The 24,801-nt window shown below is 47.3% G+C and overlaps 1 pseudogene across 1 annotated transcript; it reads right to left on the bottom strand.

Moving 5' to 3' along the window:
* Positions 1-14,261: 14,261 nt before the first annotated feature.
* LOC306644086 (large ribosomal subunit protein uL22-like) lies at positions 14,262-16,319 on the bottom strand (annotated as a pseudogene). Its single transcript has one exon. The product of its transcript is annotated as a large ribosomal subunit protein uL22-like (transcript).
* Positions 16,320-24,801: the final 8,482 nt, after the last annotated feature.

A 24,801-nucleotide genomic window follows, 5' to 3' on the forward strand; every position in this document is an offset into this window, starting at 1 on the left:
GTCCCTCATGTGTCCACCAGGAAGGAGCTGCTGAGCAGGAGGGGGCGCTGCGCTGTACTGTGCTGGTGCTGAGGTTCTCTGCCCCCACATCATTCCTGTAAATGACGTCTGCTTTTTTTACTGAAGGTTATAGCGCATCATAGGGATGCTGTGGAAGCTTTATGCTTACACTTCCTCCAAGTCCCTCCCATGCTTCTAGTGAAGACAGAAGCAGAGGCACTCCTACCCGCTGCCAGGAGCAAAAGGGAAGTTCTCTGCTCTGTGTCCTATGTGTTTGTGTCCCAGCCCAGAGGCCCTGGGACATCACACTGTTTTTTTGTTTGTTTGTTTGTTTCCATACAGAGGTTTCCTCCCTCTGTTCTCACCTGACCTTCATAGTCTTCCCTGGTCCCCTCTCCTCCAACTTCAACCTCTGTGGCTGCCCAGCTGCCCATTTCAAATTCTGGAGAGAGGGAATCTGAGTCCATTTGCCTTGAGCTCCACATACCTTCCTTCTGGAGGGTCAGTGTCTGGTGCTTCAGTAAAGTGGAACTTCAGGACCAAGGCTGTCCACTCTCTAGGAGGGGGAGTCTGTGCTGCTCCCCCAAAGGGTCTCTGGGATCCTCTGGCAGTCTCCCACTTGGCCTGCACAGCACTTTGGTATGGCAGAGGCAGGCAGCCATATACCTGGGTAGAGGTGGGGCAGAATCTTGGTGACATGGCTCAGGAGTCATTCTTAAAGCTAAAGGAATGGACAAATGCTCCACAAGCATCGTGATAGAGAATCCTCAGCGGGGAGGACCCGTGCTCCAAGGAGCAGCAAGACTGGCACCTGTGGCAATCTTGCCTTCTTCACAACCTCCACCAAGCTGTGATACAAGTGGGCAAATACTTCCACTGCTACTGCTGCTACACTGGCTGACGCTGGTCCATGCCAGATGTGGGCCTCAGTGCCTTCCGTCCATAATTCCTTTCATCTTTCCAAGGCCCTCTGAAGGAAGTTCCATTCTTATTTTACCTCTGAAGGAGCTGAGGCTCAGAGAGATTATGTAAAGCCAAGCTCACACAGCCAGTAAGTGAAGGAGCTGGGATTCAACCTGGAAAGTGTGTGCCCTTAATTTCTCTGCTATTCTGCCTCATTGATAGAAGCAGTGGCCATCTCCACCATACCGTCCTAACTCTCCTCAGTTCTATTCTGCCATCAATCTTAGGGTTCCCAAATTCCTGCTGTCAGTCATTAATATATTGGAGGATTCGGTAACCCTGGAGAACCATTTGCGTTCTCTGGTCAGACCTTTAGTCATAAGCATGACAGGATGATTTTATTTTTAGGAGGAATGGAGGGAGTGCTCAAAGGCTGGGGTTGAAAGAAGTAACCAGTACAGGCATCCTGGGTTAATCCTGTTCTTAGGGAGAGGAAGATGCTAATATTGGGCTTGCTTTGAGGCATCTCAGGGAAGAAACCCACCATCCCAGTACCTGTCATCCCACCAATGTAATTCCAGAGTAGCACTGACCCATACTGGCTCATGAAAATATTCTACACCTGCATTGTCCAATTCAATAGCAACCAGCCAATTGTGGCTAATGAGCTCTTGAAATCTGGCTAGTGTGACTGAAGAAGCAAATACTAAATTCTAATTAATTTAATTTTAAACTGAAATTGCTAGTGGCTACCATAATGGACAGAGCCATTCCTGAGGCCTCCTTAGAATACATATCCCCCTGGGAGGATTATATCGTTAGCAAATAGCTGGGAACCAAGCTATCAGACAGGAGAGGCTCATTTGGCCAGTGTGGGTGGGGCTTCAGGATCTTCAAATCCAGAACCTTCCAGCAGGGCAAGTGTGATCTGGTATCTCCCTGCTTGATTTACACCAAGGTTATGTCACACATGTTGTCACTTCAGAAGACATGGTTATTGTAACGAAAGTCTTTTTTTTTTTTTTTTTTTTTTTTTGGTACTAAGGATTGGAGCTAAGGGTGATTTACCACGGAGCTACCTCCCCAGCCCTTTTAAAATTTTTTATTTTGAGACAGGGTCTTGCTGATTGGCTAAGGGCCTCACTAAATTGCTGAGACTGGCCTGGAATTTGCAATCTTCCTGCCTCAGCCTCCCAAGTGGCTGGGATTACAGATGTGCTGCACCATGCCCAGCTGTAAACATCTTCCAATGGTTTCAATCATATTTCATTTGTTCCTGATAGCAGCAGCCCCAAGATGGAGATAGAGTTGAGATTCTTGTGCTCATTTTCGGGTAAGAAGACGAAGGTTCCCAGAAGCCTCCAGGAAGGGTCATTCTACAAAGCCAGTCACCTTTCCTGTCTCACTTTAACAGACATTGGAGGCCAAAGGCTTGTGGCTGGGACTGAGAGGGCTTCCGTGGGAACCCTGCTCCACCCTGGCTACTAGCTCCCACCGTCTACCCTGTGAGTATCTCTTTCTCAGTGCTCCGTTCTTGTTTGTATTCAAATATCATCTTGATTTATTTTTAATACACCCCAGTTGCTGTTCCATGGCTTACTTAATACAGCACAGCCACTCACCAGTGCGCCTGCCTGTCTGGGCTCCCAGTCTTTGATTGTGCTGCCAAAGTGGAATGCAGTTGGGGTCCATCAGCAGGTTCAACGGGGCAGACTGGGAAAGAAGAGCTGGCCCTCCCGCTCCACCACCAGCCTGAGCCTCAGCCCTTCTCTCCACTCAAATCTGATCCTAGCCCCATGCCAGTTTTCCACTGCAGCGTGCTGCTTATCTCCTGACTGCTGGAATTTAAAACCTGCTTGACCCATGCCCGCTTCCTGTCTGACTGCCTCTGCCCTGTTCACCCACCCATCAGGGCCCCACTCAAGTTTCCTGCCTCCTGGCCACCACTGCCCACACTGAACCTTGTCTGCCCCTCCGGCTTCCCCACACTTACTTCCCCTTTTTAGCAATTTATCATTTGTACTACCTTATGACAGAGTAGCCAAGGAAAGAGGCCTGCTGGCAATTAGGAGGTCTAGGTTACGTGACCTTCGGGTAAGTAATTAGACCTCTCAGACTAGAGAGGTCTCAATTTGGGATTTGTAGGGGTTGGGTCAAATTGGTGGTTTTTGACACTGTTTTTCCTAAGAAGGTTCCTAGAGACTATGTTGGACAGGGACATAGGAAGGAGGGGATCCAAGTGGATAGGTCCTTCAGAATTTTCCCCGTTCCCTTTAACCAAAGAAACCACCTTGGTTGGATTAATAGACTAGCTTTGTGAAAATCCTGCTGCTTACTGAGTGCATAGCATATGCCTGTAATCCTAGCATTTGGGGAGGCTGAGGAAGGAGGATCGCAGGTTTGAGGCCAGCCTGGGCAACTTAGGAACACCTTGTCTCATTATAAAAAATAAAAAAAAAAAAACTAGGATAGATGTAGGATATAACTCAGGGGTGAAGTACCCCTAGGTTCAATCTCTAGTATTGGGGTTGGGGAATGCTGCTGATTAAAAAGAGATGAAGAGATAGATTGTTACCCTCAGATTATGATTATTTTTAAGACCTTTATTTTTATTCATTTTTTAATGTGGTGCTGAGGATAGAACCCAGTGCCTCACATGTGCTAGGCAAGTGCTCCACCACTGAGCCACAACCCCAGCCCCTACCCTCAGATTATTCATAGTTAGATGGACAGGAAGAGTTACAGCTCTAACAGAAGAGAGGCCAAGTCTTTTTTCTTCAGGTGGGTTAGAGGTACCCTGGGGCAGAAGCCACATCTTTCCATGTGGTATGCAGGCCACTCAATTGAGAATCGATGCCTGTGGAAGGACACCCTCTGAATACTCTCTTGTTCTGGATTGAGGTATGCTGGGTATCTCCTATCACCAGCTGAAAGGCCTGGATCCAGTTCCCAACCTTCTTAAGCCTTCTCTAGCACAGGATCTGCAGTGGTCCTCAAACCCTTTTTCTGATTGGGAGATGGGGTTTGGTGGGGTGAGGGAAGTCCCTCACTCAGGTCTGTTAACCTGAGTGTGAAATATGACAAGCCATTACTGAAGGCTGAGTAAGTCCCTTCCTTTCCTACCTGCCCCTCAGCTCTCTCCCTAGAGAGTCATGCTTATCATGTGCTTATTTTGAAGTTGATTTTTTTTTTTTTTTTTGGGTACTGGGGTTTGACCCCTGGGGTGCTTTACCAATGAAGCACATCCCCAGCCCTTTACCTTTTTTGAGACAGGGTCTTGCCAAATTCCTTAGGGCCTCACTAAGTTGCTGAGGTGTGAGAGATTGCCTTGAACTTGCAATCTTCCTGCCTCAGCCTCCTGAGCTGCTAGGATTACAGGAGTGCACCACCACGTCCAGCTTGAAGCTGATCTTATATCTAGACCCCAGGCTGGGTGGGAGGATCAGAAGTATCCCTCTTGCCCTGAGGCATTGTCCTAGCATGGGAAGTTGGAGGAACATATTTTCTTCAGAGTCCTCTAGGCACAAGGTGGGAACCGTGGAGGGATAGCTTTGTAGCTGAGTCTTGAGAAGCAATCACTTGCTGATAAAATTCACACAGAGAGGTGGGTCTTATAGAAAAAACCATCACAGGACAGCAGAGGCCAGTGTGGCCAGGCAGGAGGGAGGGGAAGGGCAGAGTGGTTCACAGAGGGAAGCTGTGGACCAGCTTGTGGCTGGTGTGACCAGCCCATTGCACACAGAATGAAGCCATGGGGTTGGTTTGGCTTCAAAGCTGTCTTTACCTCCCAGGACCCATGCCTGTGATTTTGGCTGGTGGGGCCAGCACATAGCATTCCTGGAGTTGACAAAATGACGAAGTCAAATGTGGAAGCTAGAGAGGAAAACGGAAGAGGTGGGCGGGAGCTCATGAAAATCAATGGGAGATCTGTAGAGGAAAGGGATGGGGGAGGGAAGAGAGGTGGGACAGGGGAAATACTGGGGCATGATATTAGCTAATTTATATTGTTATATCGTGTGCATGCATGGTTATGTAACAACAAATCTCATCATTATGTACAACTATAATGCACCAAAAAATATTAAAGATAAAAAAATGAAGTTGGAGAGGTTTATCCTTAACCTCATGTCTCTTCTTTCTTACCTTCTCCTACCTTTCCCATCCTCTTCAGCTGCCCTGAGACTCTGGAACAAGAAAGAAGGAGGGTCTCAGGGACCAGAAAGGTACTACTGAGCCACATGCCCAGCCCTTTTATTGTATTTAAGATCCTTTTCTAATTCATTAGAGTGCATTGGAGTAGCACTTGCCCCAGAAGATACTGCGGACCCCATGCAAGACCTATCTCAGAAGGGGCTGCATCTCCAAGGGGTCCTGGAGAATGGAATTCCCAAGCCAGAAGTGTTGTGTGACCCATAGAAATTACATAGCAGCAGAAGAAGCACAGAGAACCTCAAAGGCAATATGTTTAGGAAATCAGCCTAGCACCTTGTGCACAACTACACCACGACCCCGAGTAGGTTTGCTTGAGCCCTGAGTCCCCTTCATTCCTGACTGGCCTCATCCTCCCATTGACCCAACGTCCTTCTGATGCCCATCTCCCAGTTCCTATAATTTCCTTTTTGTTCTCCTTTGACACCCATTCCTGGGGAAACAAATGAGTAATATAATAATAATGATAATTGGTATTCTGTCTGAGGTATTATATTAAGCCTTACACATGCGTCATTGTGTATTATATAGTATTATTTGTTCATCTATAGCGTAGGACTGCTGTGATCATTTTCCAGCTGAGTCCATTGAGGCATAGAGAGATTTATGAATTTTCCTGAGCCTCACCACTAATGAATGACAAAAATGGAATTCAAATCTAGGGCTGTCTGTTGCTAAAACCTAAGCTTTTAACCAACTCTGTCCTCTAAAACAAAGAAAGCAAGAGGTTGGGTATGTAGCTCAAAGGTCTTGTCTAGCATGAGGCCCTGGGTTCAATCCCAGCACCACCACCACCACCCCCAAAAAAATCTGGAAAGTAGGTTCAGAGAAGCCAAATCTTTGAAGTTACGTAGCTTATTAGTGGCAGAACTGGAACTCAAACCCAGGTAAGTCTGTCACCAAGCCCAAAGGTCTTTCACCTACTTCTCATGCCCCTAGGCTGGTACTTTCACAGCTATTTGTCCTACTCCTGGAGTATGTCAGGACACATGAGAGGTATTCAGGAAATGCTTGCAGAATGAAGGATTTCCCATTTGATGTGCCTACTTGGAGTTGTTTTCTATTTTCTTTCTTTCTCCTTCCCCGCTACCCCCAGTGCTAGGGATCAAACCCAGGGCCTCTTGCATGTCTGGCAAGCACTCCACCACTGAGCTACATCCCCAACCCCTCTATTTTCTTTTTTTATTTTGGAGACCAAGCCTCAGTATGTTGCTGAGACTGGCCTCGAACTTGTGAACTCAAGCGACCTCCCACCTCAGCCTCCCAAGTAGCTGGGAGGACAGGCATGTGCCACCATACCCAACTCAGGAGTTGTTTTCTCACACTCTCCAAATCGTTTGCCGAGGCAAGCACTCTACCACTGAGCTATAGCCCCAGTCTTCCAAATTGCTTCGATGTCAGCCAGCGTGGCCTTGTCCTTAGGTAGGGTTAGCTCAACCCCCATTCTCCTATCCCGGAGGGCCTGGAATTCTAGTCCAGAATGTAGATTTCCTCCAAGGAACATGGATTATAATAAATTGGACTTAATGTCCTAACATCTCAGGATAAATGAATTTTTCAGTAGTTTTTCTAACAGGAAGGCCTGGTTGCAGGGAAGAGACATGAAAACTAAAGTTCTGATGGAGGGTAGATTGGGTGAAGACATCTTGGCTGAACCTGTTCCACAGGGTGTACAGACAGATTTCCTAAGTGACTGGCAATCAGGGCCTTCTGATCGTGCTTCCTTGAACTCTGTGTCTCTGGGTCTGACCTTGTCTTTCGGGTCCTAGAAGCCCTTGGCCTAGGCCTCTCTTTGTAGCTGGGGAATTAGCTCAGACACTACTGGAGAGGGTCTAGACACAAGCAATGACCCCGGACAGGGCCAGCAGAAATGCCACTTTCACACAGCAAGCTCTCACACCTGTCCCCTTCAGGCAGTCCGAGGCCTGGCCACAGCCCTGGGAAGGGTCTGGCCAATCAGCCTGGCTTGTTAGTAAGTGACCTGGACAGTACACTGTGAACCTGTAAGAACTTTGGATTCCCAGCCCATGTGAGGAATATAGGTTTCTCAAAGGCCTGTGCCAGACTTAGTTCCTGGCAGCCTGGTCAGGATTAAGGACTTTCCAGAACTTTCACCCAATCCAATTTAAATGAGCAAGGATTTACTTAGCCTCCCCTGAGTGCCAGCACCGTTTCTGGATACCAGCGTAGGAGACATCACGCTCTCCTCCTATTTCAATCCTTTTTTACATCCTGATAGCAGATGAATTTTCTCAAAGCCAGCATGGCAGAGTACTTAGAGGTTTTGAAGTAAAACAGACTTGGGTTCAAATTCCCTGCATTCTCTAATCCATCCTGTGACCCCATCACTCAACCTCAGTTTCTTTATCTGCAAACCATCAACTTCATGAGGCTGAATATGAATTTCTTTTTTTCCAGTACTGGAGACTGAGCCGGAGCACTCTCCCATTAATTACTCCCCATCCCTTTGCATTTTGAGACAAATCTCTCTCAGATGTCCAGGCTGGTCTTAAATTTGTGATCCTCCTGCTTCGACCTCCCAAGTAACTGGGATGACAGGTTTGTGTCACCACACTCAACTTGAATATGGAAATTATATGAGACAGGGCATGAGCTTAGATCAGGGTCCATCAGTGGAAGGCCATCGTTCATCAAAAGCGTCCATCAAACCAATAAGCCAAGACAATCTGAGAGCCTCCTCTGTCTCCATCAACACACCCCTTTGCTCAGATACATCCCATAATTCCCTACCACTCATAGGACAAAATTTTATCTTCTTTATCTGGCATTCAAGGCGTTCCACACAGTCACATTGCAAGTACTCGATAGCCACGTGTGGCTGATGGCTATCATACTGGACAGCATAGAACAGCACATCCCACCGCTGCAGAAAGTCTTGGGCAGTCCAGCTGTAAGCAACGCTCTAGCTCACTAACCTGACCCCTCCCCCTGGAGAGGTTTCCCTGAGGCTATGGAGGAAGAATGGTGAGCATGAGCAGAAGGTGGGGAGTGGGTACCACCAAGCCAAAGAAAGATGCAAACAGAGCCTGGGGATCCAAGGTCAACCACGAGGGCAGCTGCCAACACCTTCCCCACAATACACCCCCACCACTAAGTGACCCTTTGGTTCTTTTCCCCATTTTGGCCTTAGTCCCCCTCAGAGTGCTGCTGGAAGGTAAGGAGATCAGATAGAGTATCAGAGCAGGGACTTTGACTTTGTGGGCCTCTGTAATTGACGGTATCTGACCTTTTTCCCCCTGTTTAATTATCCCTACTTCTCCAGTTCTTGGGAGGAGTGGATGCCCTACCTCTGCCCCAGCATACAGGGAATGTTTAACAAACAGATCTTCTCCTCACCTGTAGCCCTGATATGGAAATCTGTGGCTGTCAGAGGAGGGAGCGTGTTTCTGTTTCTATAAAGAAAATAAAGAATAAGAAGTTAGTAGATCTTTCCTTACAAAATCATGCTACCTTGAAAGGGTATGCTCCTAGTCCCCTGCCCATTTGGGGGAAGATGGACAAAAGACTGACCGTGAATTGATCATTTTCAATGCCCAGCTGAAGAAAAAGGAGGGTTTACTATTCTACTCTTCCTGTATATTAAAAATGCATTATAATAGAAAAAGTTGAAAAATTAAGAACACAATCCTACTAAGATTTTTTTTTTTTTTTTTTTTTTTGCAGTGCTGGGGATTAGAACCCAGGGCCTTGTGCTTGCCTTGTAAGCACTCTACCAACTGAACTATATCCCCAGCCCCTACTAAGACTTTAAAAAAAATTTTTTTTTGTAGTTGTTGATGGACAGAATGCCTTTATTTTGTTTATTTTTATGTGGTGCTTGGGATCAAACCCAGTGCCTCACACATGCTAGGCTCTGCCATTGAGCTACAGCCCCAGCCCTTCTACTGAGACTTAATGTACCCAGGGTGACTACTGTCCCAGACTTCTGAGTCTCTTCCTGTAACCTGAGGTGCACCTGTTCCTGATGGGGAGAGCAGGGAGTATGGGGAGGGGCAGGGGGTGACTGTTCATTGTGGATGTTTCCATCCTGGTATCTGTTTATTTTATAGGCAACTTGAGCCTGTGGCCTCTCAGGTGTCACTTTTGATTCCTAATGCAGGGATCTGAGGCATGGACCCTGGTGTCCAGGTGTCCTGGCCCCTAGCCATGGTTTCCAGTCACTTCTTGGTCTCAACCCAGCTAGACTGGCCTGGGCTCGGAACCTCAGTCTCCTGGGTCGGGGGAGTCATCCAGGGCCTCCTGGGCTCTGTTCTCCTGCTCAGCCTGCTCCTTCCTCCCTGCTAGAGCTGCCCCTGCTTCCACCCTCCTGCAGCCTGCCAGGACTTTGTTTGTCTCACCCCTAAGAGTCCCTTCACTTCCCTGGGCCTTTCTCTCACCACCTGGGCCTCAGGGGATGATCTGAGATGTTGGGCCATCCTATCCCTGGGGGAATCACTCCTTTAGGGTCATTTGCTAACACCCTATCTTGGTCTAGTTGTTTCTGGGGCTAGCCTGGTCTCTCTTGCTAGCATGCCAGTTCCAGGGGCTCTATATCTCCTCATTTATTTCCCACAGCACCTATCGTAAGGCTGGGTATACATAGAGGGCAAGGGAATGAATGAATGAACGAATGAATGAGTGAATGAGTCTGACTAGCAGTGAGCCCCAATTTTTCCTACCTGCTACCCTCCATCCTCACCAGGGGCTTTGAGCCCACCTGAGAACCATGAAGGATGGTCTTCCACTCTGATTCCAGAAGGCCAGTGGCTCCAGGCAGCAATCAGCCGCAGAGACAGTCATTCCATCTGTCTGTCTGCCTGCGCTGGGGAGTGGTCGGAGTCTGAATGATTGCAGCCTGGGAAGGGTAGGAGGTACTTGAAGTCTCTTGAGGGGGATATTGAGAGAGAACTGGAAGAGAGGGAAAGTGGGGGCGGAGCAGAAACAAGAGAGTGGGGGGTGGGGAGGCACAGGGAAGAGGATGGAGGAAGAACGGGTCACAAAGAGAGAAAGGGAGAGATCCTCACCTTGCACATCTCCAGCCCTCTGACGTGGCTGTCTGATATCCCCAGCACTAATTGCTTCAATTAATAATACTGCTCTATAAAATTTCAGCCGCCGAGAGCAAGTGCAAGGAAAGATGACATAATGCATTAATAATGCAGGCAGGCGATCGGGTTGGGCTCCTGGGGAGCTCCATTAAGGAGCGGCTGCTGCAGTCCCCTTACCAGCTAACACTCGCAGCAGGGCAGTGTGTGTCCTTGGGCCTCTGCAGACCGCAGGGCTGTGGTGCTGTGGGGGCAGAGGTGGCGCCAATGGAAAGGAGGCTGGGAAAGAGTTTAACCTTCTCAAAAACTCCGGAAAGCACCCCTCCCATTCTTTGATCTGGACAGTTGACGTCTTCTCATTCTTATATAAGTGCTGTGCAGTTTCTGGTTTGCTGCCTTTCCCCCCAACTGCCCCTTCATGGATCCCCTCAGATTAGCAGCGGCTCCCCCACACTTGACAAAGGCTAAAGTTCTTGAACAGTTCTCTGTTGTTGTTTTTCAAATTCTGTATCTGTATCCACTCTCTCTGCATTTGCTCCTCTTGCTTTCTGCTTCTGTCTTTCTGTTCCTGGATTCTTAATCGCTTTTAGGGAGGAAATTCTTTGTTTTAGGACAAAGAACTTGTATCTAGAAAGACAGAATCAGTACCACCATCACCATCACTAACCACCCCACCTGCCCCCATTAAGCATCTGCACATACACAGTCCGTGCCCCAGAATAGACAAGCAGTGCCCCAGGCATAGCACTTGTGAATGGAGGTACCCAGAGCTGTGCTATGATACACAGCACACTGTAGAGCAGGAACAAAGGGACCAGCAGCAGGCATCCCTGATCTGAAGCTATATGCCACTGAGAGATTTTTATATTGATGTGAAACCAGTTCTTTTCCTATTTGCTTGCAGGAAGCATGCTTGAACCATTCTAAATGACCCCTATAATTCAGGCCTTCTCTTTCTGTCATCTAAATTGATGCTACAGAATGTTCCAGAAACTGTGGGGATTATAGGCAATAATCTTTGTTGATATGTGCATTTTTCTGACAAAAGGGTCCAAAACATTCTCCAATCTCTGATGGGTCTATGGTGGCCCAGAGGCTACTGAGCACAGCTCAAATCTCCTGGGGCAGCTAAGAATTTAGATGACCAGAGCACTTATGTGAACCTTTCTGCCCACCTCTGTATCCATGGCTTTATGTTCCATCCATGGACCTCCTGTTTCACACCTGGATTTCTGCAGTCAAAGTTTATGTCAAAGGGTTCAAGGTCTAGAAATAGAGATAGCAAGAAGAAGCCCACTCTCCTCTCAGACTCAAGTTCAAAAGAAAATTCATGCTTTAAGGCTTGACATCCAGGCCCAGACTGGTGTCCCTACCTCACAGTAGAACTGAAGTTTGTGTTGACAACTCACCATGTCCTCTTGAGCAGACTTCATTTCCAATGAAGGAAGGAGACAAACGTGTGCTGAGCAATATGTGCAGGTTTCTGTTCCAAACAGCTTGGTGAGAGCTTGATCGAATTCCCAGGAGGCAGACCCTCCAGCTCCACTCCATTTGAGGAGGAAATAGATTCTGAGAGGGTCAGACCCCTGAGTGGCAGAGTTGACATGTGAATCCAGGCCTTTTTGACATCAAAGTCCAGCTCTTTCCAACATAGAGAATTGACTGGGTTCCAACAGTAGCTCTTGGAAGGGCATGTTCTGGAGCAAGCCTGGTTACTTCCCACCGCTGGTCCCCTCATTGTCTGTTCTTCCCACTTGTTCAAGTCCAAGGAGCCTTTAAAGGCCTTCAAACTCACTTCCCCCATCAAGTCCTTTCTAGACAATTTCAGCACAGAGTGACCTCTCTGGATGGAATGAAGGCTGTGAGTAGGTTAGGTACACAAAGGAATGACTGTGGTGGACACTATTGATTTGTACCCATTTTCCAAGTATTCATATCTAACAGATCCTGTTTTTTTTTTTTTTTAATTTTTTTGTAGTTGTAGATGGATAGCCTTTGTTTTATTTATTTTTGTACGCAGTGCTAAGGATCAAACCCAGTGCCTCACAGATGCTAGGCAAGTGCTCTGCCACTGAGCCCCAACCCCAGCCCCAGATCCTGGTTTTTGTGGAATATTTTCTCCTCCTTTGTGATACAGAGGGTAGTGACCTCATCCCAGTTCCTGGAGGGGACTGTACGTAGTGTAAGCCAGTTGTAGTAATCGTACCCCGTCATCCGTGGTCAGCCTGGAAATGGTTAACAGTGAGATGTTAGGAGAAATCTCCTGGGAAAGAGACATGAGAAGAGGCAGTTCTTCCTTCTTCAGAAGTGTATTTCCATGTCTAGAACTGCTGTGGGCATCCTGCCACCCACCTTGAGGTCAAAGCCCACTCAAGGATGACAGAGCAGAAGGGAAAGGACTACTTGAGCTACTGAATCCAACATCCCAAGCCTGCCCTTCCTTTGAACCTCTGCTATGAGAGATAATAAATTCCCTTGCAATTAGTGCTGATTCAAGTTAAGGGTTTTTACTTGCTGACAAAAACATCATCACTGATACACACACTACCACCACCACCCTTTATTTTTCGCAGTGCTGGGCATGGAAGTCAGGGCCTCATGCCTGCTAGGTAAGTGCTGTACCACTAGATCAAATTTTGAGACTGGATCTCTGTAGGTTGCTCAGGTTGGCCTCAAACTTGTGAGCTTCCTGCCTCAGCCTCCCAAGTAGCTGTGATTACAGATGCATGCCACTGCACCCAGCTGCTCTTCTTGACGCTCATCACAAAGTACTTTGTCATCTCTATTGTATTGTTGTCTTGTTATTTAACTTTTTCTGTTTGTCTTGTCTACATAACAAACTCTTCCCACTCACATGGATGTTCTCTGAATTCTCACAGAGCTTCCAAGTAGTAGTCAAACCTGTTATCTATTCACTTCCGAAATATGATTGAGTCCTACTATGTGCAGGATACAGAGATGCAGTGCTAAAGAGTGAGCAAGGTATGCATGGTTCTTACAACTGTGAGACTTATGGTCCTAATGAGGAATAAAGATGTTGGTCAAATAATCTCAGGAATAAGTCTAGAATGGCAGCTGGGAAGAGTTATGAATGGAGGGACCAGAGCTATGCTATGGTATAGCAGGAGGACCTGCCCTAGCTTGGGGGTCAGGTGAATTATCTCAGAAACCGAGATCTAAAGGATATGTGGAACTGGTGAAAGTGGGGAGTGGGATACTCCAGGTGACAAGAATAGAATATCCTCTCTTCTCCCCAGCACCCCCTGCTTTGACTCAGGCCCCTGTCACCTTGGGCATGTTCTTATTGCTGCCTAACTGGTCTCCCTGCTCAGTCTCGTTCTTCTAGCTCCATCCTCTTCTCGCTGTGAGAGCTAACTACTAGAACACATTGGTGGCCTCCACTATCCACCAGGACAAGGGCCACTCCTTTAGCAAGGTCTGCATGATCCTATTTCTAGTCACTTCTCTAACCTCATTTTCTGCCTCTGAGAACTCTGTGCTTTAATTGTCAACCAAACAAGACCCCTGATTCTTTTCATGCTGTTCTCTGTGCCTATGATACCCTTTTAGGCTTCCTTAGCATGGTTGCCCTGACACTGTTCAGATGTTGCATCCCCTGGATTGGGCTCAGTGGCCCTCCTCTGTGCCCTGTGCATATCAAAATCATTCCCTGATGGGCATCTCCCCAATTAGAATGGAGGGTTTCCAGTGCAGGAACCATGTTTCATGTATCTTTGTATCCTTTAAATAGTATGCCCCCAAGAATCATTTGTTAAACTACACTTTGACACTTATTGTCCCACCACAGAATCTGTCACTGGTCGTGTTATATTCCATCAGTGGTTTCACATGTGCTGTCTTTGGCTATAACTAAGAGAATATGGGGCAGGGCAGAGTTTTCTTCAGGACAAGCAACCATTCTCAAGTTGGCTTCTACCCATGTGCCTTAAAGGCAGGGACTTGACTTTTGCAGGGAAGCAGGAATAATTCTCTTTGCCTCAACCATCTAGATTCTAAGTTCCAGAGGCCAGAACTTGTCTTACACTTCTCAGCAGTCCTCATAGTATTGAACACAGCTGCTTTCTGAATAAGCATTCAGTAAATGTTAAATTAATGAAGGGATGAATGCATAAAAGGATGGATGGAATTGAATAAACAGTTAAACATATTACTTCTACCTTTCCAGTTGGGAAATTACAAATGAGTCCTTCTCTTGCTGCCAAAATCCTTGCAGGCAGGCCTCAAGAGGAAAGGCATTCTAGAAAAGGGAATATCCATGGGAATTCACCGTCACCAAGCCTCTACCCTCCCAGCAGTGTCCTGACATGTTTATTGCTCGAATTACCTTCATCCTCCTGGCTGAGAGGGCTGAATGAGAGGGGATCCAGAAGGTTCTTGGAACACATGATCCTGAGCTTTCAGGCTGGAGCCCACCACTCCCTCCTCCTTGGCTCGGTAGCTAAGTAACCCTTGGTGGCCCTGGAGCTCCCCTTTCTCTTTTCCTGCTGTGGTGGCTTCCTCTGGCCCAGGAGACTGGAAGTGCTCTCTCCTGCAGGCCCAGAGCCTCAGAAGGCCTTGAGCAAGGCAGAAGTCTGGAGAGATAAAGCAGGCCGCTCACTCACTTCTGGAAACACTGAGCAGGCCCGCTCCTTGGGTAGGCTTGACAACAGCCGGCACGTTTGCAGAGGGTTTGCTAAGTGAGCTGAGTTATAGCCCAGGCCCTGGGAAGCAGGCCTGGAGGAGGAGCTGAAGGGAGCATGGAGTCCCTTGTGAGGTGTCCCCTTAAAAATCGATCAGCCAGGCCTATTTGTAGGTTGAGGCCTGGCCTGCTGTGAGACATAGAGACAAGGTAGAACCTCCAGCAGAGGCTGCTGAGGGCCTAGCTTTGCACCTACCCTTGTTTGGAATTGAATGCTGACCCCTTAGTTAGTCCCAAGTGTGACTGGATTGTTTTTTCCTTACTGTCTGTGAGAGGACAGGACTAACTACATAACATGGGGAATATAAAAGTCTGGGGTCCCTCATTCAAAATAGCATATTTTTTTAATCTACACTTATTTTATGCTGAATTTATTCCTGTGCCATAAATTTTCATTTCTTTAGTTTCTCCTGGGATATCTTTTTCTTCTGTGCAACCGCCTCTTCTGGTTTAGGAACAATCTGCTCCTTTTCAGTGAGGATGATCTCCATGTGGCAGGGGGAACTCACGTATGGGTTAATCTGACCAGGAGCCCTGCAAGTACAGTGGCGCATCTTGGGTGCTTTGTTCACCTGCATATGTTCAATGACCAGAGAATCTACATCTAAACCCTTAAGTTCAGCATTACTCTCTGCATTTTGAAGCATGTGCAGCAAAAATTCAGCACTCTTTTTGGGTCACTGTCCCTGTGTCCAGTCCCTCTGTTTGGCCTGGGCACACCTCCCAAATCCACCATTGTAATGCCGGAATGGCACACATTGCTTCTTTAAAGTGACATCTTTCAGGTACTTGGTGGCTTTTGGGATATGTATACCCTTGATGGCCTGTGCGGCTTCATGGGTGTTCTTAAAGTGAATACGAAGATTTGAACCTCTCGATTTACATGATTTTGTGGAGTCAAGAGAATAGCGGACCATTTTCACAGATCACCTGAGGCCGCTTACAGGAAGAGTAAGAATAACATATTAAGAATTCTAAGATGGTGACAGGAGAGCATTAAACCAAGCACAAGGCCCGTCTAAGCTTGAGGCTCTGTGATGGCACAGGTAGCCTGCCCCAAAGTTGGCCCTGCAGGGGGGTTATATGAGGAGAAAGGGGAAAGAGCTCCAACTAGGAGAAGCTGGAGCAGGCCAGGGTTTTCCTCAGCATAAGCAACTGTGCTTAACTGACCCCTGCCTACATGCTCTAAAGGCAGGGACTTTACCTTTGTAGGGTACAGGAGTTCTTTTCCTCCTTCATCACAACTTTCATGGCTGACACACCACCTACAACAAAAGACGATTTAATAAGAGAAGAACAAGACAAATTTATTTAACCAAAGTTTTATGTGATCCTGGAGACTTTAGAAAGACCCAGGGGAAACTAGCTTTCTGCTTAGGTGGAACAGACAGTTGTTCTGGGTGCTGTGGTGCACGCCTATAATTCCAGCAACTCAGGACGTTGAGGCAGGAGGATTGCAAGTTCAAGACCAGCCTCAGTAATTTTGCAAGACCCTAAGCAACTTAGCAAGACTCTGTCTCAAAAGTTTCTGTAAAAAGCTCAGTGAGACCCTATCTTTAAATAAAATTTTAAAAGGGCCAGGGATGTGGCTCAGTGGTTAAGTGCCCCTGGATTCAATCCCTGGTATCAGATAGATAAATAAATAAATAAATAAATAAATAAATAAATAAATAAATAAGAAAGACTGGGGATGTAGCCTAGTGTTACCCAGATCCTGGGTCAATTCCCAATGCTAAAAAAGAAAGAAAGAAAAGGACATTTACATAGAGGTATGATAGGTATGATTAGACAAAATGGTAGTGGACTGAGGAGAATCGAGCTAGTGAAGCCTGTTTGTTCAGCTTCTTCTCTGTTTTTCTGTGTCTTCGTTTTCTTTTCTCTGGGTATACAGCAGGACACCTGTCATGTGAGGGGCTTCAGGGGAGAAGGGTGAGAATTTTTTTTTTTTTTTTTGACCTCAGGGTAGAAAGGTGGAAGAAGGTCAGACAGCGATCTTCCTGCTTGTGCTAAAGTGCAGAGACCTTCCTTAGGTCCCTTGAGGGCCCAAGGCACTCACTGTGGACTTGGTGAAGGGAGGGCAATTCTAGTTTGGTTGACCTTAGAGATTTTCTATGTGTCCTGTGGAACCAGAATGAGGGAGGCCGAAGGACATAGGGCCTAGGTCAGAGTCAAGGCCCACATACCTCAAGGTACTATTTGTTCCAGTATCTTGGGATTTAAGTTAAGGCACAGAGGAAGCCCCCTCTCAAAATGTAATTCATCTGATAATCAACAAAGAGGTAACACATTACTCCCCCTTATCAGGTGAGATTCTATAGTTTCTTTAGCAAACAAGCCTTTAAGGTAATTCAGAACCAATATGGAGTATTAATTTATTTATTGCAGTACAGGGGACTGAACCTGGGGATGCTCTACCACTGAGCAATATCCTCAGCCCCTTTAATTTTATTTTTTAAATTTTTGAAATAGGATATTGTTAAGTTGTTCAGCCTGGCCTTGAACTTGCAATCCTCCTGCCTCAGACTCCCAAGTCCCTGTGATTACGGGTGTGTGCCACTGCACCCAGCTTGGAGTTTTAAAAAGTACTTATACAGGAAGACCTTATTTAAATAGAAAATATACTCTACCTTGAATACCCAATTTTGTCAAAGTTGAAGGGTGGCAAAATAGATACCTCAAAATATGCCATTTTGGCATAAGGATTTTTATATTATCATTTTTTGTGGTGCTAGGGATTAAGCCCAGAAGAGCTTTACAACTGAGTGACATCCCCAGTCATTTTTATTTTGAGACAGGGTCTTGCTAAAATGGCCAGATTGGCCTTGAACTTGAGATCCTCCTGTCTCAGCCACCCAAGTAGCTAGGATTACAATCATGTGTTATAGGATAGGATGACATAAGGATTATTTTGAGCTAAAAGCACTTGAAAAATAGCAGGTTACAGCATGGTGCTCTGATATCCCCTTTTTCTTCTTGAAAGCAAGAGATAACACCCATGAGTGTGTCCTCCCAGTAGCAGAAGAAAGCAACATTCTTATCACCAGGGACAGGGATTCAAGGCTGAAAGACATCTATACCAACCAAACTTGTGAGCTAACCCTTATTTTTTAAGTTACTTCTCCATGATTAACTACTCCAGGCCAAACACAGGTTACTTTGTGAAACTCTTTGTCCAACTCAGTATACAAGCATCCAACTCTAACTGCTGCTTTGGCTCTTCGCTTCTGTGCCACGTAAAATTTATATTAAATAACTGTGTGCTTTTCTCCTGTTAATTTGTCTCATGTCAATTGCCCAGCTGAAATTCCTGAGGGTAGAGATAATAGTTTTGCCTCTCCTCCAAAGTGAAAAATTTCCCCTAATCTAGTCATTAGATTAGGGGAAATCTAGTAATTCTGCATAATTCCAATGAAACAAGGGATTATCTTTGTTTTGAATATGGCAGAAATAGTATTAAAATTGATTTAGAAAAATAAACATGGGAGAAAAACAGGGAAATAGTAAACAATAATATTTAAAAATGGGATGTTAGATATTAAAATATCTTCTAAAGGACCTATATAAGGGTCCCTGGGACCTTTGGGTGTCACAGTAGCCCTCAATTCCTGGGGCCAGGGATCCTCAGGCTGTCCTCCCTGACCCCAGGCAACCCATCCCCTCAACACTAGCTGAACAAAGGTCTTAGGAAGGTAGCTTGGAAAGAGCCCCTCTCCTTTATCCAGGGATAGGACACACATCGAGCTGTCCAGGATCTGGTGCAGTATTTCATCTACCTGCTGGTTATTACCTGCGTCCTTGGGCTTTGTGTTCTTTGAATGTCTCTATTCCAAATCCAAAACATTAATTTAGAGGACTGGGAATAATTAGGGCCATGATTTGCTTTAGAAAAACGTTGAACGGGTGGAAATTGGGTGTGATGTTCCTCTGGGTATTGTTGGCTCATCCCTCATCCCTCTCCCCAGCCCTCCTCATTTCCACAGATAATTAAGAGTGGGGACTATTCCAGAAAACAGTGGGGATCCAGCCACGTGGACATTTTATCTCTCCCACAGCCTTCCTGGCAGCCCTGGACTCCATTCCCACAGGGGCACTTGCTTCACTTGCTTCTCTATGAATTTGCTTTGGGGGAAAATGGTTTACAGGGAGTGTTTGAAGCCAAAGCCCACAACAGTAGTTTTTCTCCCTTGCAGAAACAGCTCTTTGTTTTTGACAAACACTGGACATTCACAGCAAGAAGCTTTTATCTCAACTGGGAGCACAGACCTTGTTGGGCCCAATGTAGATTACCAGTCTCTCCCTGCCTCTGACTCAGGACTAGTCGTCCTGAGTGGAGTTATTGCTGGGGTCTGGGAGAGAGAAAGCAAATGTGTACAGCCAGCAGGAGTCCAAGTGGGGTCGGTGCGCTGCCACTTGCTGGCTGAGACAGATCAGCGTCTTTGCAGACAGAACTGCTTGTTTATTTGAATACTGCGGCAGGAACCAGGATGCACATGCTTGAAGCCCAAAGGCAGCAGGGGTTGGAGCTCAGGGCCCATCTGGTTCTTAATGGGTCCTCAGAATAGGCCCGTAGAGACTGGCTTCTTGGGAGCCAAAGGGCTGGGGCTGTGGGCCCAGCACTGCCCCTCCCCTCAACACCCAGTCGCCCGCCGCCCGCTGCTTGCTGCATTGCACCACTGATTTTAGTGAAGACATCAGTCAGTCTCACTCCCTTCTGTGAGCTGCTTGCTGCTCTGCTCTGACAATTACATTGGCTGCTGCAGAGAAGTGCTCATCCCCACCGACATATGGCTTTTTAAAGTGATAAATTGCATTAGCAAATTTCTTATTAGCTCTGCTGTCAGGAGGGAGCTCCTGCCACGTTAGCTTGCTGAGGCTGATGCATAGCTTCCTGGCCATTAATTACCATGCCGAGGGCTAAAGAGACTCAGGGGCTTGTGGGTGGATGGGTGGAGGTCCTTGTTCTCCCTTTCCTCTCCCATTGGAGGTTGGGGAAGGCTGGCCTTGGTGACTCTTGAGCTGTCTTTGTTCTGATTCTGCAGTGGCTTTAGACTTGGGGCTCCTGATTTTCACAGGAAGTTCACGGGATACCCATTTACCATCTGGGCTGCTTGGGTTTTGGTTCTCCTTCTGGGCCTCCAGGATTTGGCAGCTTAAAATCTGCACAGTGTCTCTTTTGGAGCTGCATGTTCAAGGCAGAGCCTGGACTAGGTCCCAGAAAGGTGCTCTGGCTTCCCCTTGGGGTTGGAGGCCAGTGATCCTCCTCATTTGTCCTCTCTTCACTCCAGACAGAAGAGTCTCCTTCCTGGAGGTGACGTCATGTCTCCTGCTTCAGACTTCTTTCGGTGGTTATCCAAGGAACTACATATTCAGGATGCTCAACCCAGATTTCCATGGATTCAAGCTTCCCTCTTATATGAGAATTGCAAAAACTTAAACTCACTGGGAGCAAAACACAGAAGAAACATTTCAATTTCTTGTTTTACCTACCACCCCAAAATAATAATCATTTTTAGGGTATCTGACTGAGAATTGGACAAAAGAAACAGACCCTCATCCCCAGGAAAAATGCATTTCAAGGTCTTGCCAGAGGCCCCACAGCCCATTTTTGAATCCCTGTTTTATAGGTGTCCTTCTCAATCCCCTCTGGGCAGCTGATCCCCAGGAACTGAGTATATCAGCAGCCCCAGCCGCAGAAGTGAGTTAGCTTTGTCCTAAAACAGCAGTGAGAGCTCCCCAGGGCAACCCAGGGCACAGTTTGGGTGGAGGCCACTTGACACAATTGCATCATTTCTTGGGTTACATTAGACATGGTGAGACCCAATGACCTTGTGGCCAGGTCTGCATTAACTACTCATTCTGAGAAACCAGAGCTTGTGGCCTGGAGGCTCCTGTAGTAACATTTTCATGTCCTGGTGTGCTCCTATTGAGAAGGGAGGTGGCGGAGGAGGAGGCAGAGACTGCAGCAGAACAGAGAAGATTCTGAAATGGGTGCGGGGGAGGGTGTATGCATGGAGAAAGGCAGAGAGCGGACTTGAGGAAGAGCATTGAATTCCTCATTATTCAGTTCAAGGATGCCTGAGATGGAATCTTTGAAAAATTTGTGAGAATGGATTTGCACTTTAACACATGTGGCCTCAAATTCCACATTATCTTGAGCTTTGTCGATGAGTAATGCTCTGCTCTATGAAATCAGAAAAGCACTCTCCCTTCTTGTCATCTGTCAGAAGATTGGGCTTTAGGAAATGCCCAAAGGAGGATGGAATGGTGGAAGGGGTCCTCCAAGAAAGTGGGTGGCTACCAAATTATTGTCCAGGTCCCCAACTTGTTTCCATGACTTCCAGTCTGGATTCTTCGGAGCACTAAAGGCACTAATTGCCAGCCCAATACAATTGCCTCCCTCTCTGAATGTCAGGAGCAGGACTTGATTTTCAATCAGGCCCCAATGTAATCTATGGACTGGGACCCAGCCTTACGTGGCCCTCCACCTCTCTCTAGGTCTGTGCAGTCATGGGGCTGGGCTTTTGCTCAAACTGTAGTCTAGCATCTGCTGGGGTTCCCACATCTACTTCCAGGAAGAGCCCCACCCATCCTACCCACTTGCCATTCCCTTCTGGGCTTGTTGCCCTGAGCTCCAGAGGCTAGGTAGAACCTAGTCCTGATGTTAATCTCATTTTGTAGGAAGCCACTCCTTGGACTTTCTAGTCCATTCCTCACCCTCTTTGCTTCTCTAGCTCCATGGTCCAAAAGCTGGAGCATGACAACCCCCATGTGAATTTCTTTCTGCTCTTTCCTTTCTCTCACCCCACCAATATGTCCACTGAGGGGGGACATCACACATGTCCACAGGGCTAATGATTCTGCAAGCTGGGGGAAGAGACAACTCAAGCTGGCTTAATTTATCTTAGGACTCATCAGGCCTGGGTTACAGGTTGTCTTCTTCCTGCTGTGAAGGAATGACTAAGAGGTGACCCAGTGGAACTGGTTCAGAGGAGGAAGGACCTCATCAGCTGCCGAGAGGATGAATTCCGCAATGGCTCATGAGTGAAGGGAAGGAAACCATCTCTGAAACTATTCTCTAAACATCCACCATCTGTTCAGCATGGCCTTAGCATTTCCTCCTCCCCAGCTCTGGTATTCTGAGACTGCTCCTTCTGGCTATCCCATCCTATGTCTCTCACTGACTTGCTCCCCACCCTTACCACATCAGAATCAGTAGGGCCTCTTTCTGAAGTTATGACCTATGGTGGGCGTGGGGAGGAGCAGCCTGGGCAGCTTAGGAATACAGGCAGCACAGAACCTGGTTCTCTAAGAACTTAGCTGACTTTCTGAAGTGGATTTGCAATGGGGGACATTGACTATCCCCAACTCCCTGTGCTGAGACTCCTGCATTTGTACTAACAAGAGCTTCATGGAGAGGAGAGGAAAAAAGAATTCAGAGGACTAAATGATCATCATAACCCACATACACATGCCTGGAGTCTGATCCTCAAGCCCTGCTCTTCCACCGTATCAGGCTTCCTTCAGCAGACCTGAGTCCTCAGGGTGGCCCTCCTTCTCACCGCTGCTGATGATACTCAGAAGCACGAATCGGTCTGATGGAGCTTGGGGGCTTCTTTGAGAACAAAGGATCAGATGGGAATAGGGGACTATAGACATGTATGCTATCAAGTCCCAAAGCTCTTATCCAGAAAGGAGCCCACCCTGCTATTTCCAGGGTAATCATTGTTTCTGCCTGAATGGAAGGCTGGAGAACACCATTCTGTACAGCAAGAACTCTGCTGAAAATTCCCAAACACCAACTTCCCTGAGTATTTCTCCTAAACCCAGGAAAGAAACTATAGTCTCTTCCTCCTCTCCGTTTCCCCATCTCTTCACAGGACTTTTGATGGCCAAGTCTCAGGACAGTGGCCACTGCCCTCTCAAACTTCCTTCATTCCTGGAAGTATAGGGAAGTCCAAGCCTGCCCCCCACCCCCGGACTCCAACTCATGCAAGGCAGCAATGCCACTCTTAATCATGCCACCAATTCCCTGGGTGCACTTCCCTAAGCCTAATGGCCCTGTGGTGCCACAAGGACTATTCTAGCCCTATAGTTCATTTAGCAGGAACCCATTCAGTTTCCTGTGGGCCAAGAGCAGCACTGTGTCCCTGAAGGTTTTAGAGAGAGTGGGAACGGGTCTGGGGTCCTATCTCCAGAAGCTTATGGGGAAGCAGGGGAGAGATAGGCTGGCACAGTAGGAGGGGCTCCAACGAGAGCGAGGGGTGGATTGAAGAGGGTCCCAAGGAACGCTGTTAAGGGCGAACCAGTAGGGGAGACTTCCTCCTGTCTTCCCCTGCCTGCTTTCATCCTTCAGACCTCCTCTGGAAGTCAGTTCTTCTGTTTGTCTGGAAGAAAGCAGCCTCCCCTCATGTATTGCTCTTGCCCCATTTCTGTGTTTTATTTTACTTTACATTATTTTATTTATTTGTGCAGTGCTGGGGATTGGACCCAGGGCTTCATGCGTGTGAGGCAAGCACTCTACCATGGAGCTGCACCCCTAGCATGGTGCTTTATTTTTATTGCAGTACCTATCACTACTGGCAATGATCTCATTTTCATTTACATATTTTTTATTAGGTTATCATCTCTCTCCCCACTCCTCCCTCCTCCCTGCCTTTATCTTGTTCCTTGCTATCTCCCCAGCTCCCAGAATGGTACCTGGCTCACACTAGAGGTATGCCATCCACCATCCATATGTGTTGAGATGATGGGGAATGATTAGGACTCGGGGAGGAGATGAGAGAGGCCATCAGGGAAGAAGGAGGACAGAGACATTTGTCATGGACCTTTTTACTACCCTTTAGAGATTCCCCACAGCTAAGTGGATAAAGTCCACAGTTGTTATCCAACATTCAAGGCCCCAGACCACCTCCTGGGCTCATTTCCTGCCAGCCCGTTTATGCCTCTGCTACTCTAGCCTCTCCAAATGGCTGGATGTTCTCTATGACCCATGTGTTCTTTCACATGTCTTCCCACTTGGAATACTTCCTGTCTGGGCAATTAGGAGTTATAATATCTCCTTTTTACAGGTCTGCGGGGATGAAAGGCTGGAGTATAGAATGAGCGCCAGCACAGTGCCTCTCTTGGAATGAGTCCTCACTAAATGCTGGTTAGCAGTTGCTCTTCCTCTGTCCCGGGAGTACATCAGCACAGGGGGACATCCTCTAGGAAGCTCAGGCCCAGGGACATGAATCGCCCTGACCTCCTTAGCACTTTGTTTGTGGTCTCCTGTTAGAGAGCCTGTCTCCTATGCAGAGACATTTGTGTTGCCTTTGTGCTTAACAAGATGATTGGCATGTAAGAAGCGTGAAAAGTGTGTTCACTGAGTGAGGAACTGAGGTGGGTCTGGGGCTCCCAAAGGGGCCTGACTGGAATAGAGGGTTTCTTCATCCACCCAGACCCAGAGTATGGACACCTGGTGACTCACTGAGAAAAGAAAGTTGGTACCTGCACCCTCCTAGGACCAGGGAACCAAGGCACTGGGGGGTGTATAGGGGCGGCTCTCTCCTGAGGCCTAATCATCATCCTGGGTACATCAGCCTTGAAATCAGAATCCACATCCCAAGCACCATTGCCACATCCAATTTTCCATCAATGAAATATTTAGCTGCTCCACAGCCCTAACAAGATCTGTGTCTGGAAGGGGGGCACCCCCTCTTTTCCCTGCATACTCTGTCCCTCAGTCCCCAGGCCAGGCCTTTTGCTCCCCTACCCCTCTGCCTTTATTAGTGCTGTGTCTCTATTCCTCAAGTCAGGAATGACCTTTTCCCTCCTTCCCTACTATCAGGCTAAGCCTCCACTTTCCCAAGTCTCAGCTCTCCTGTGAAATCTTTCCTTCCCCTAAACTCCAGACACCCAACTGAATAGCCACACTTCACAAGCCCAGCTGGGTGGAAGTAGTTCTCA

Source organism: Sciurus vulgaris (assembly GCF_902686455.1).
Source record: "Sciurus vulgaris genome assembly, chromosome: 14".
NCBI lineage: Eukaryota > Metazoa > Chordata > Mammalia > Rodentia > Sciuridae > Sciurus > Sciurus vulgaris.